The sequence below is a fragment of the Mustela nivalis genome, assembly GCF_964662115.1.
Source record: "Mustela nivalis genome assembly, chromosome: 12".
In the NCBI taxonomy this organism is placed as follows: Eukaryota; Metazoa; Chordata; class Mammalia; order Carnivora; family Mustelidae; genus Mustela; species Mustela nivalis.
Window position 1 is genome coordinate 141,587 of NC_139031.1, and position 12,059 is coordinate 153,645.

At 50.9% G+C, this 12,059-nt stretch overlaps 1 long non-coding RNA gene across 1 annotated transcript; it reads left to right on the top strand.

The window, feature by feature from the left end:
* The first annotated feature begins 8,495 nt into the window (after positions 1–8,495).
* Positions 8,496–9,879, top strand: LOC309844869. The gene is made up of 3 exons (XR_014300940.1): positions 8,496–8,750; positions 8,895–9,030; positions 9,195–9,879. It is a non-coding gene; the product is annotated as an uncharacterized lncRNA (long non-coding RNA).
* The last annotated feature ends 2,180 nt before the right edge of the window (positions 9,880–12,059 follow it).

The window sequence follows — 12,059 nt, forward strand, 5'->3', positions numbered from 1 at the left end:
TTTTTCAGTTTCTGACGTTCTCTTTGGTACTAGTTTATAATTTCTATCTGCTTCTTCATATTCTCTTTTTGGTAAAACATCACACTTGTACTTTCCTCTAGTTCTTTGGACCTCAAACCAAGTCTAACATTGTTCCTAAGACATGTGTACAATAGCTGTACATAGACTTAATGTCTATGCCTACAAAGTCCAATGTCTCTGATTCCTCATGAAGAGTTTCTCTTGACCTTTTTTTCTGTGATGAGCCAAGCTTTCCTGTTTGGGGGTATTTCATAATTTTTGTTGAAACCTGGGCATTTTAAATAGTAAGATGTGGCAGCTCTAGGAATCAGACCATTTCCTTGCTCCAAAAGTGTTAGGGTTCTTTCTCTTTGTTATTATTATTCTGTTGCTATTAGTTTTGTGACTTTCCTGAATTAATTCTGTGAAGTCTGTGTTCTCTGTTGTATGTGGTCACTGAAGTCTCTGCTCAAGGAGCGTTGTGGCCAGATAATGACTGAACGGAGACTCCCCTCAAAGTCTGGATCCGCAAGTTCCCTAAGCTTGGCTGTGGGGCTTCGTGTGTGTGTTGGGGTCTCTTGGATGCTCTGGCAGGCACTTTACCACACTGGGTCACACATTCCATCCTGCTTGTGGAGACCCTCACGGCAGACACAAAATGAGAGACTGGGGCCCTCACAGGTCTTTCCTGGGCAGCATGGGTGTGGCTTTTTATATTCTTGGGAATATGCTGGAATTTCCCAAAGCCCTGTGAGCATGTCATCCACAGATTTCCCTTCTGTTACTTTGGTCAGCATCTTGTTTGCGGACAGAGTTACTGCTGCCTCAGGCAGCTATTATGTTAAGTGATTGCCACTGGTGTTTTTCAACAAATGCCCCAGGGAAAAGACTGTTTACCTGGAGGAAGCTCTTCACCAGGTCAAATAAAGACAGATCCTTGAATGGAGGTATCCCAAGAACTGCCAGACCCGTCCAGTAGCAGCAGTTATCTGGGCACAGACTTGGGTCAGCTTCAAGCCCGTCCTACTCCTGGATCCAGGGGTGTCTGGTCTCTGCTCTGCTACTTCTCACAACCCCACGGCTGTGGGGCTGCCTGTTTTCAATGCCACTGCAGAATGGGTGCAGAAGGGCTGGAATAGGAAAAGTTAAAATGCCACAGAAGAGCTTACCAAGATTCACTCATTTTTCTTGAATAAAAACTCCTTGTGATGTTGCAAGGCTTTGGTTAAATTCTAGCACATTGAAGAAGTTTATTTTTTTAAAGATTTTATTTATTTATTTGACAGACAGAAATCATAAGTAGTCAGAGAGGCAGGTGGAGGGAGGGGGAAGCAGGCCCCTGCTGAGCGAGAACCCTGGGATCAGGACCTGAGCCGAAAGCAGAGGCTTTAACCCACTGAGCCACCCAGGTGCCCCTGAAGAAGTTTATTTTGACAATTTTGCCAATGTTCTCATTATTTTTGCCAAAGAACAGATTTTTCAGGTCCCTACTCCATACTCTGGGAGTAACCTGCACATGGAAATTTTAAAAGGTGGCCAAGATCTAAAATGCAGAGTACTTAGAGACGACTAAATAAGTCGCAAACACGGAAGGCCTGAAGAATAAGAAACAAAGAAATGCCAGCGGAGACGAGCACCCCTGCCTCAGGGGGACACTCGGGTCTGTGGGGCAGGTGGTGGCTGACGTGCAGGGCACAGGCGGAGCAGAGCCTCGCTGGGCAGGGGGGCTCCCGAAGGGGCAGAAGCCACACACCTGCCACCTGCTACACAAACCCCAGCGCTGCCAGCGGGCAAAGAGACCCCTAGAGTCCAGGTTTCCTACCCCAGAGCTGGCCCCGGGAGGTGAAGCGGGATCAGAGCTGGACCCGGGAGGTGAAGGGGGATCAGAGCTGGCCCCGGGAGGTGAAGCGGGATCAGAGAGGCCAGAGTCCTTTGAGAGTCGCGCTCTGTGCTGCACCCCGCTGGAGTCCCTCCGTGTCCACGCAGAGCCAAGAACGCCAACCCCGGCGGCAGCTTTTTATTCAAGTGACGGCCCCACAGGTCAGAACACCAGGTCGCTTATCTCGGAAGCCTTCCTCTTACTAGCGACGTGCCCATTTCTCCCTGCGCTCCTCTGGCCGGTCCTTCTCTGTACTGCAGCGCGGCTCATCGCGGGTCTCGGCCGTCGGGCCGGTGGCCGGGAGCCTGACCTGTGCGAGCCCGGCTCAGGAGCACAGCTGGCTGGTGCGGGACTTTGTGCGGCAGCGTCAGGGGCGGCCAGGCTGACCCCGACTCGCCACCCGAGGGGGCTGAGGAGGCCCCAAATGTAAACCGAAAGGGAGCAGCCTGAAGGGTAGTCGGGAGCCACTCGGCAGCAGTGAACAAGACAGAAGCCACCGTCCTGGTGGGGGCTTGTCTGCAGCTGGCTCTTCCGATTTCCTGGGGCGAAAACCTCCCGAGGGAGATTTCTAAATAACTCTGAGATGTCACAACAGCTTCCTAGCTGCGCGTCTATTCACAACCCACGGAATTGGTTTGGGGAAAGCATAAAAACTGAGCACAGCTAGCCCCAGGACACAATAAAGAGCCACCACAGGAGGAACGGCTACCTCGCGGGAGCTGTGCTATTTCAGAGAGCATAAAGTGTACCCGAACTGATATTTTATGAATCTCCTTGTCATCCTGAGTGTTTTATGGTAGTTTCCTTTTATTCTCCACCTAAGAATACGAGGTGACTCACCCTAGTTCGTCAACATTGGAATTGAAGGGGAAAATAATGTAAAATGCAATTTTCTGGAATATAAAATGCAGGCAAGAGGGTGAAGAAGAAACGGGAATAAACCCCTTTGAGTCACAGTCATTTCAGGGCAGCAGCCTCCACTCTAGACCGGGAGAAACAAACTGAGAGTTGGGGAAGGGAGGTAAGTGAGAGGAGCGGCGCGTGGGGCTGGGCAATACGGAGGGCTCGGGGTGTGCCGCGCTGGGTGTCTCACACGACTCATGAGCCATTGAACTCTACACCAAAACTAACCATGTTCTGGAAGGGCCTATTTAGCCAGAGCGATGCCGACCGGTTGAACAGGGATTTTGTGGTTTATACAGTAAAACTTAAACTGACCCTACCCCCCTCGGGGAACTTAAAAGCAAGTCCAGGAGCCCAGTCCCAGGTAACAAAGCCCAACTTACAAGGGCAGGTCAGGCCAGGTGGAGACATCCAATCAGTGGGGCGCATACCGTCTCCCTAGCTACCAAGGAGTATGGGCCCCACCCTTTGGGCACTTTTGGGCACCAATTCTGACCAAGGTGATAGGCTGGTTCAAATATCTACTATAGGGTAAACTGTAATTCAATTGGTCACTTATGTGTGACCTAGCATGACTGTGCAGCTTTCTCTGTGTTACAATCTCATTGGCCACCTGTGCGCAGCCAGGCCCAATCGCATGGCCTTTGCCCTTAAAACCTAGTGGGTAAGGCAGAGAGGGGTCGCCTCTTTGTAAGAGATGGCCCGACCTGTCGGCTTGACGGTCAGTTTGATTCTCGATGCTTGGCGTGAAATAAAGCTTTGCTTGACCTTCGCTGTGTGTCAGTCTCGCTCCTTTGATCACGGACCCATTATTGGGGGACCTAACAGTACTATATGAATTGAATTTAAATTTCAAAAAAAGAAAAGTAATGGTCCATTCTGTTAAGATTATAGAGGTAGGACAAGAAGAGAAAGAAAAGATTCAAAATGACAGATCACAAAATCTCTGCTATTGCCAGATGATTTGGTAACCAGAATGTGAGTTATTATGGGGAAAGTACCTCTTTGAAGAATTCTGGGAGATGGTCTTCACCCCTGAGGTTGGATCAGAAATAGGTTTGATTTCCCAGTGTCAGTCACAGAAAACTGAAACCCCAAACCACGAGGAGCCATGTGCTGACTTCAGAGGGAGTCCTACCTCCTGCTGCCTCCCCAGCTTCCAGGCAGCTGGTATCACACTCCCGAGAGCCAGTAAACAGCTGCTTTAGGGCTCAGAGGACAGCGCACTCACGGTCCCCCCAGAGCACCTGGCAGGTTTCCCAGTGGGATCAGCCGGCAGGAGTATTAGAGGCCTGGCAGCACGACTGCAAAAATGAGCATGGACTGTGAATTGTTGCAAGGCTTAAAACCACTGATTTCTGTTGCGGTTTTAAGGGTTAGAGTATAGGATATAAAGATCTGTGGACTTTCGTGTCCTCGTCCGCTCAAAAGAGGACTGTGTTAGGGGTGGGCAAAGGGTCCCGGCACAGTTGTGCAGGACTAATGCAGCTGGCTCTTCTCCCCAGAAGCTGGTGACCCAGTGCAGCTGTTCCAATAGCAACAGCCCAGCCCAGTTTGGAGCTCAAGGAACAAGACAGGCCAATATCGCCACGAGCGCTGGCTGCACTTCACTGACGGCTGCATTTAAACAGTCCTCTGTTCGGTACTTTTACAGCCAACAGACCCGATGCTCACCCTTCGGAGCTCCCACCCTTCGGAGCTCCCTCCTTACTGTGGCTCCATCCATACTGCTGTGCCCTTGGATGGGGAAGATCCGCAGAAAGATCGGGGTCGCAAGTCTCGAGACGGCAGTCACACTCCTCACCTTCAAGGAGCAAATGACCAGGGCCTCATCGACATGGATGTTAAAATCTCTATGCAAAGTATGTTCTGCAAAAAACATAGCTCCTCACTTTTTTTAAAGGTCACACTTTTTAAAAATATGGAAATACAATTAAGATACAATGTTATATTAGTTTCAGGTGTACGATATACCAATTCAACAATGCTATACAGTGCTCAGTGCTCAGCATGGTAAGGAGAGTCACCGTCTGTCACCATCACAATAGTATTGACTATATTCTCTATGCTGTACTTTTCAGCTCTTTGTTTTATGATTGAAATTTTGTACCTCTTCATCCCTTTATCTATTTTGCTCATCCCCTACCCACCTCCCCGCTAGCAACCACCAGTCTATTCTCTGTGCTCAAGAGTCTGTTCATTTGGTTGTTCATTTGTTTTGTGGGGGATTTTTTATTCCATAGTAAATGAAATCAAATACCATTTTTCTTTCTCTGCCTGATTTATTTCGCTCAGCATAACACTCAAGGTCCATCCAAACTGTTGCAAAGAGCAAGATCTCGTTCTTTTTTGTGGCTGAGTAACATTCCTTTGTGTATATGTATGTCTTCTTTATCCATTTATCTATAATTTGACCTTTGGCAAATTCAGGGGTTGAAACTCCCTTCTAAGAGGCTAGCTAATTGTTTTTTTGAATCTACACTGTCCTGCCTAGGCCTCTTTTTCTAGTCCCTAAAATTAGCAGGTCTTTCTCGGCAGGAGGCTTTTAGGATTCTTTCTTTGAGGCTCATGTAAGTTCCAGCTTCCTTAGGAGGAATGGGGAAGGAAGCCTATGGTTCCCCGGTTCTCCACCGCGTTGGTGGGGTCAGGGGGCAGAGAGTGGGGCTGCTGTCCCGCACCTGCTCTGTCCGGCACCTGCAGGGCAGGGCTACAGTTAAAGACCGTTTTTGTTCGCTATTTCTCGGGACTGACAGCTGAGAAAAATGTTTTATTTCCCTTCAACCCATTTTCTATCTCCTCAAAGATAGTTTTTGCAAATATACACCATAAATTTGACCTTCTCCCTGAACTTACTTAAAAAGTAAACTAAAAAGAAATCAAGTACGAGTGTTTAGTAAAAATCCATTTCATAGTCATCGTTGCTGGGCCAGGGCGGAGAGGCACAGAGCAAGCTCCTTCCCAGGAGAGCGGGTAAGAAAGTGACGGAATGAACCTGGAGCGCCTGGGTGGCTCAGTGGATTAAGCCGCTGCCTTCGGCTCAGGTCATGATCTCAGGGTCCTGGGATCGAGTCCCGCATCGGGCTCTCTGCTCAGCGGGGAGCCTGCTTCCCCCACTCTCTCTGCCTACTTGTGATCTCTGTCTGTCAAAAAAAAAAAAAAGAAAGAAAGAAAGAAAGAAAGTGACGGAACGAAATCGGGACACACGCCTGTAGAGACGGGAGGGGCAGCCCGGGCGCGGCCCTGGGACACGCGGGTGGGCTGCGAGCACGGCCCAGGGGTCCCCCAGAGCCACACCCGAAGCCCCTGGGTCCCGCGCGCGTCCCAGCTCCGCAGTTTTCGGAAGTGCGGGAGCCCCGGGCTCCAGTCCAGCGGCGCCCCCCGCCCGCACCCCGGCGCCCAGCGGCCTCTCGCTCTCCTCTGCGCGCGCACGAGCCTTTGCGATGGTTCTGGGGGCTCCGCGCACGAACTCGTCGCTGCCCGCGAGTAAGCCCTTCCCGGGGGTCCCTCCTCGGTGACCCGCGCGGCTGCCGCGCACACGGCGGACCCTCCGGACCGGGAACCCGGAGTCCCTCCCAGGGCTGTGGGCGCGCACGGCTCGGCCCGACCTTCCTGCACTGGGGCCGACCTGCGGCTCCTGAAAGCGTGTCCCAGCATCGCGGAGCGCAGGCCCGGGGGGGCACCGGCAGGGAAAACAAAGGAGAGAGCAGCGAAGCGCGGGTGGACACCGAGAAGGGCGCCCGCCGTCGTCAAGGGCTCGGAGGCGTCGCGGGCGGCGGCGCTGGGGCTTCTGCGGGGCGAGCGGGCGCCACAGAGCCCTGCCGGCCCGGCCCGGGAAGGGGGAAGCAGGGGCGGAAGCAGGAATGGAGAAGCTGGGCGCGGAGGGAGTGGCCGGCCCCGTCCGGGCAGCGCAACAGCCAGCAGGAGCCGGGGTTTGACTCCGGCGGTTCAGAAGCTGAGAGGGGAGACCTGAGCGTCGGGGGATCGGAGAACCTCCCTGTGGGCCTGTGGTTCCCCAGCAACGCGCCAGAAACGGAGCCCAGCCTGGACTATGCGGGTGGGTGCCCAGGGCAGCCAGAATTAGCCGTAGCCGGAGGGGCCAGTACAAGCTGTGGCCTTGGGGCGTAGCCAAGGTTAACAACAGAAGAGCAGGCCCGCCAGGGTAGGGCCGGTGGGACTGGTCAATGAGTGAGACAAAAGGTCAGGCATGGAGGCAAGCACCCAAACCAGGATGTAGAGTCAAGATCCTTTCTGTGACGATCCAGAGTAAACTAAAGCCAGTTTGCAAAACTGGCTCAGGTAACTGTGAAGTCCAGCAGCGGTAGAGGTTTCACTCCGTATTTCCCTGCCAGTTCACCCCATATCAGAATCCCTGTAACCCTCAAAGAAAAATAATGAGAAAGGTCTTGGATCGGAGCCCTCTGAAATGGCTGCTTGACCAGAGGACAGAGACTCTACGCTACCTCGAGTTTATGGAGAATAAAGGATGTGTTGACATTGGAGACCGTGCCACAGGCTTCAGAAGGGCTGACCAGCTGGGCGGTGCTAAGGAAGGGACTGCAGGCGTTCCTGGTGCCGATGTGGTCCATCCAGCCTCGCTTCTGTTCCTGCAAACCCTCACGACTTGTGGCTTGCGGCCCTGAAAACCAGGACCCCCATCTGCCTCCAGCACCAGCAGGTGTAAATGCAATGCCCACAAGGTCTGGAGATTTTCCCGTGGATGAGTGAGGGGGAACAACACCCAAGTAGCCCCCAGGCTCCTCGGTTTCCAAGGGCGTCCAAAGGAGAAAGTTGTTCCTACGGAAGACAGCCACTTGGAGAAATGGCATTAACAAACTCGCTGAAAGGCTGTGGGAGAACGCTTTCAAGTAATCACACTTTCGAAGTGTTATTTGTCTAAACCAGTGTAGTTGAAGAGAGAAAACACAGCCGGGATGCTGGTCTCTACTCTGACAACCTGAGGATGTTCTAGACGCCCTGGCCGGCCTGCTCTTCTGTTGTTAACCTTGGCTACGCCCCAAGGCCACAGCTTGTACTGGCCCCTCCGGCTACGGCTAATTCTGGCTCCCCTGGGCACCCACCCGCATAGTCCAGGCTCGAGTCTGTTTCTGCCACGTTACTGGGGAACCACAGGCCCACAGGGAGAGTTCTCAGGTCCCCCGACGCTCAGGTCTCCCCTCTCAGCTTCTGAACCGCCGGAGTGCTTCAAACTCTCAGTAAGAACTGGCTGGGTCACGCTAGAACCCTTTCCAGCTCTAACCGACTTGAAAGCCTTTTCCATCTCCAGTAGGCTGGATTTTTCCAAACATTCTTTTTAAATCTTCTATTAAATGTGCTTTATTTATTTATTTGTTTGTTTGTTTAATTATTGTGTTATGGTAGTCACCATAAAATACACCATTAGTTTTTGATGCAGTGTTGCATGACTCATTGTTCATGCAGCACACCCAGTGCTCCATGCAATCCACCACCAGGCCCTCCCAACCCCCCAACACCCCTCCCCTCGAAAACCCTCAAACTGTTTCTCAGAGTCTGCACTCTCATGGTTCGGCTCCCCCTCTGATTCCCCCAACTCACTTTTCCTTTCCTTCTCCTCAAAGTGCTTCTTAACATAGTTACCTCAAAGCGCACAAAAAACCAATCTCAGTCCTGACATTACTGAAGTTCTAATTGCATATTCTTTTTTCAGTTTTGTAGTTCACTGCCAAACAAGCATTGAAGAGGGATAAAATAAACCCTCAAAGAAGCTCAACTCCCTCCATCTCCCCAGCACCGCTCCCGGGGCCCCGTGGCAGGAGGGGCCGGCAGTGCCCCAGAGACGACCTCACAGGACCTCCAACCTCGGTGCAGCTGGCGGCTGCCTTCTTTTGCAGCAAAGCTGTTCCTTCCTGCCGCTCCTGGTGTACATGCTTGTGCGTGGGACTAAATGACTGCCGATCCTCTCAGAGGTCAAATGTGTGAATAAAATTAGGTAACGCTTGTAAACAGACACAGTGGTGTAGGCTGGAATATTCTGTGGGGTCGCAGTCAGGGCTAAGGGATTTCTTTTCCTTTCAAGTGTCTGTCTGTGTCCCTCCATGCTGCCCCACCTCAGCCAGCTTCTCTGGTCCCACAGGTTGTCCCTCTAGTCACACTGCGTCTCCTTCTAGAACTCTTCCATTGTGTCCTTCTGCACCTCGAGGCCGCCCTGCTCCCTCAGATCGCTGGTGACCTCGGGCCCACACTCCTGACACCTCTTCCCAGACAGGCAGGTGAGTACAGGGGCTCCTCCTCCCATGTGGTCGGGAGGCTGTGGCCCTAAACAGGGGTGTGATCCTGGGTGAGCCACCCAGCCTCTGGCCTCTGTTGTCTGCTGCTTTAATGAGCCTCCTGTGGGACGGTCTGAGTCCGTGTGTCCCCCTCTGCTTCCACACAGCTGTCCGCCGGCAGCCTCAGTGCTCTGTGGCGAGGGGAGTCGCCCTCCCTGAGGAGCCTGGCCCTTCCTCTCCAGCCCCATTGCCCAGACTCCGCCCGCAGTCATCTCTGGCTGGGGTGAGATCTCCTCGCCGGCCTGTCTCCGGACACTCTCCACTCCGACCCCACCACCGCCGGGCTCCTGGAGCTGTTTTGACGAGTGGAACCTGACCCTGACACTTCCAGACTCGACACCTTCCCCCCCCCCCCCGAGGGCCAGGAGCACCCCCTGGACAGGGTGTCCTCTGCTTCGGGGTCCCGAAACATGGATGCCAGGCTGGCCACTCGGGTGAGGCTCTGCGCAGGGCGCTCACCGCCAGCCGGGAACACACGTCCTCTTCCCGAATGGCATGGCTCAGAGTACCCCCTCCAGCCTGTCCACAAACAGACTTGCCCACGTCCTCATTCTTGCCTCCCTAGAGCCTTTCTCATGACACGTTTCCTGACAATAGAAGCTGTTGAAACCAAAACCCATAGAACCACGTGCTGGACTAGCCGCAAACGGACTGAAGCCCGGCGTGAGCAGCGGGCCAGAGGCCCCACCAACCCTGACCCCCTCACCCCAGCGAACTGTGCCTCGGGTCTTCCCAGCACGTGGGCAAACCCCATACTCCGTAGTGACCCCACCAACTGATAGCACAGAAGCCTGAGGATGGGGTTTTGCTGTTTTATACTGAGGCTTTGAAGCTTTTTAAAGAATTAATGAAAGAGAGACATCTGAGTGGCTCAGTCAGTGAAGAGTGTGCCTTCGCCTTAGGTCATGATCTCGGGGTCCTGGGATCGAGCCCTGCATTGGGGTCCCTGCTTCTCCTTCTGCCTCCCCTTCTGTTTCTCATGAATAAATACATAAAATCTTCAAAAATTAATAAAAACAAATTGCTAAAAAATGGCTTAAGTCAGTACGGCAAAATTCTGTAAAAGATTTTTTAAATCATAAAAATAACAAACTATGTTGTTCTCAGATGGTTCTACCTCAGTGTCCTTAAGTTCTTACTCCGTGCAATCCATGCCCTCCTTAATACCCACCACCAGGCCCTCCCAACACCCCCCATCCCCTCCAAAACCTTCAGATTGTTACTCAGAGGCCACAGTCTCTCATGGTTCATCTCCCCCTCCAATTTCCCTCAACTCCCTTCTCCTCTCCATCTCCCCATGTTCTCCATGTTATTCCTTATGCTCCACAAATAAGTGAAACCATATGATAATTGACTCTCTCTGCTTGACTTATTTCATACAGCACAATCTCATCCAGTCCTGTCCATGTTGATACAAAAGCTGGGTATTCATCCTTTCTGATGGAGGCATCATACTCCATAGTGTATATGGAACACATCTTCCTTATCCATTTGTCTGTTGAAGGGCATCTTGGTTCTTTCCACAGTTTGGCAATTGTGGCTATTGCTGCTATGAACATTGGGGTACAGATGGCCCTTCTTTTCACTACATCTGTATCTTTGGGGTAAATACCCAGTAGTGCAATTGCAGGGTCATAGGGAAGCTCTATTTTTAATTTCTTGAGGAATCTCCAAAAATGAAGAGGCAACCCACAGAATGGGAGAAGATATTCCCAAATGACACTACAGACAAAGGGCAGGGCTGATATCCAAGATCTATAAAGAACTCCTCAAACTCAACACCCCAAAAAACAGATAATCATGTCAGAAAATGGGCAGAAGCCATGAACAGACACTTCTTCAAAGAAGACACAGAAATGATTAACAGACACATGAAAAAGTGTTCATCATCACTAACCATCAGGGAGATTCAAATCAAAACAACACTGAGATGCCACCTTATGCTAGTTCTAATGGCAAAGATTAACAAGACAGGAAACAATATGTGTTGGAGAGGATGTGGAGAAAGGGGAACCCTCTTACACCGTTGGTGGGAATGCAAGTTGGTGCAGCCACTTTGGCTCTTGATACTGGCTCAGGTCATGATCTTAGAATCGTGAGATCAAGCACCCTCCCCGCTCCCATGCCCAGTATGAAGCCTGCTTTAGATTCTCTCTCTCCCTCTGCCCCTCCCTGCCACCTCTCTCCCGCTTAAAAAAAAGAAAAGAAAAGCCAATCCAATATTTGCTCAATGTCTTCCTCTTAGAACCCCTTTTCAGAGGGGCGCACCCTGAATGCCTCTAGCCACAGTATGTCAACAAAGAAGGAGAAACATCAGAAGATACAGGTATAAACAGTGCTGGAGAGAAAGCCAGAGTCTAAATTACAGCCCAGATCCATCTCCTTCTGAATCTGGTTAGGTGAAAAGCCCTTATGTTTCATTCCACTCTCCTAACATAGATCTGCTAGAAGGTCTGTTCTCATTTCACTTCAGACCATGTGGTTTAAATATAGATAAGAGTTCTGGTTCTCTTAATTTCCATCTGAATATGATTCTATTGTTATCCAAGTGAAAATTCACTGGTGATCACAGTATGTCTGTTTTAAAGATGGAGTTCATTGCCAGAGACTTCTCGGGTGGTCTCACGTTCAACCAAAGCCTTTAGCTACTATGAAAGTGTTCTCTGTGCTTTCCAGAGCTATGTTTAAGACTTTGCGGGTTATTTCTTTCAAACAATTGGAGAACAAAAGGGCCTGGGTTAACAAAACAAAATATCCCATTAGGATCCATTGCATCATTGAGTTTACGTTAACTATGTCTCTATTTTCTGTTTTAACCATAGTTTTCCTTTCAGAGAAAACACTTGTTTATTTGTTTGTTTGTTTGTTTGTTTTGCTATACAACATTGTACCTATAGTTGACAATATAGTGTGCACTTAAAAATGTGTTGAGGGTAGATCTCACGTTAAGTGCTCTCCCCACATTAAAAAAA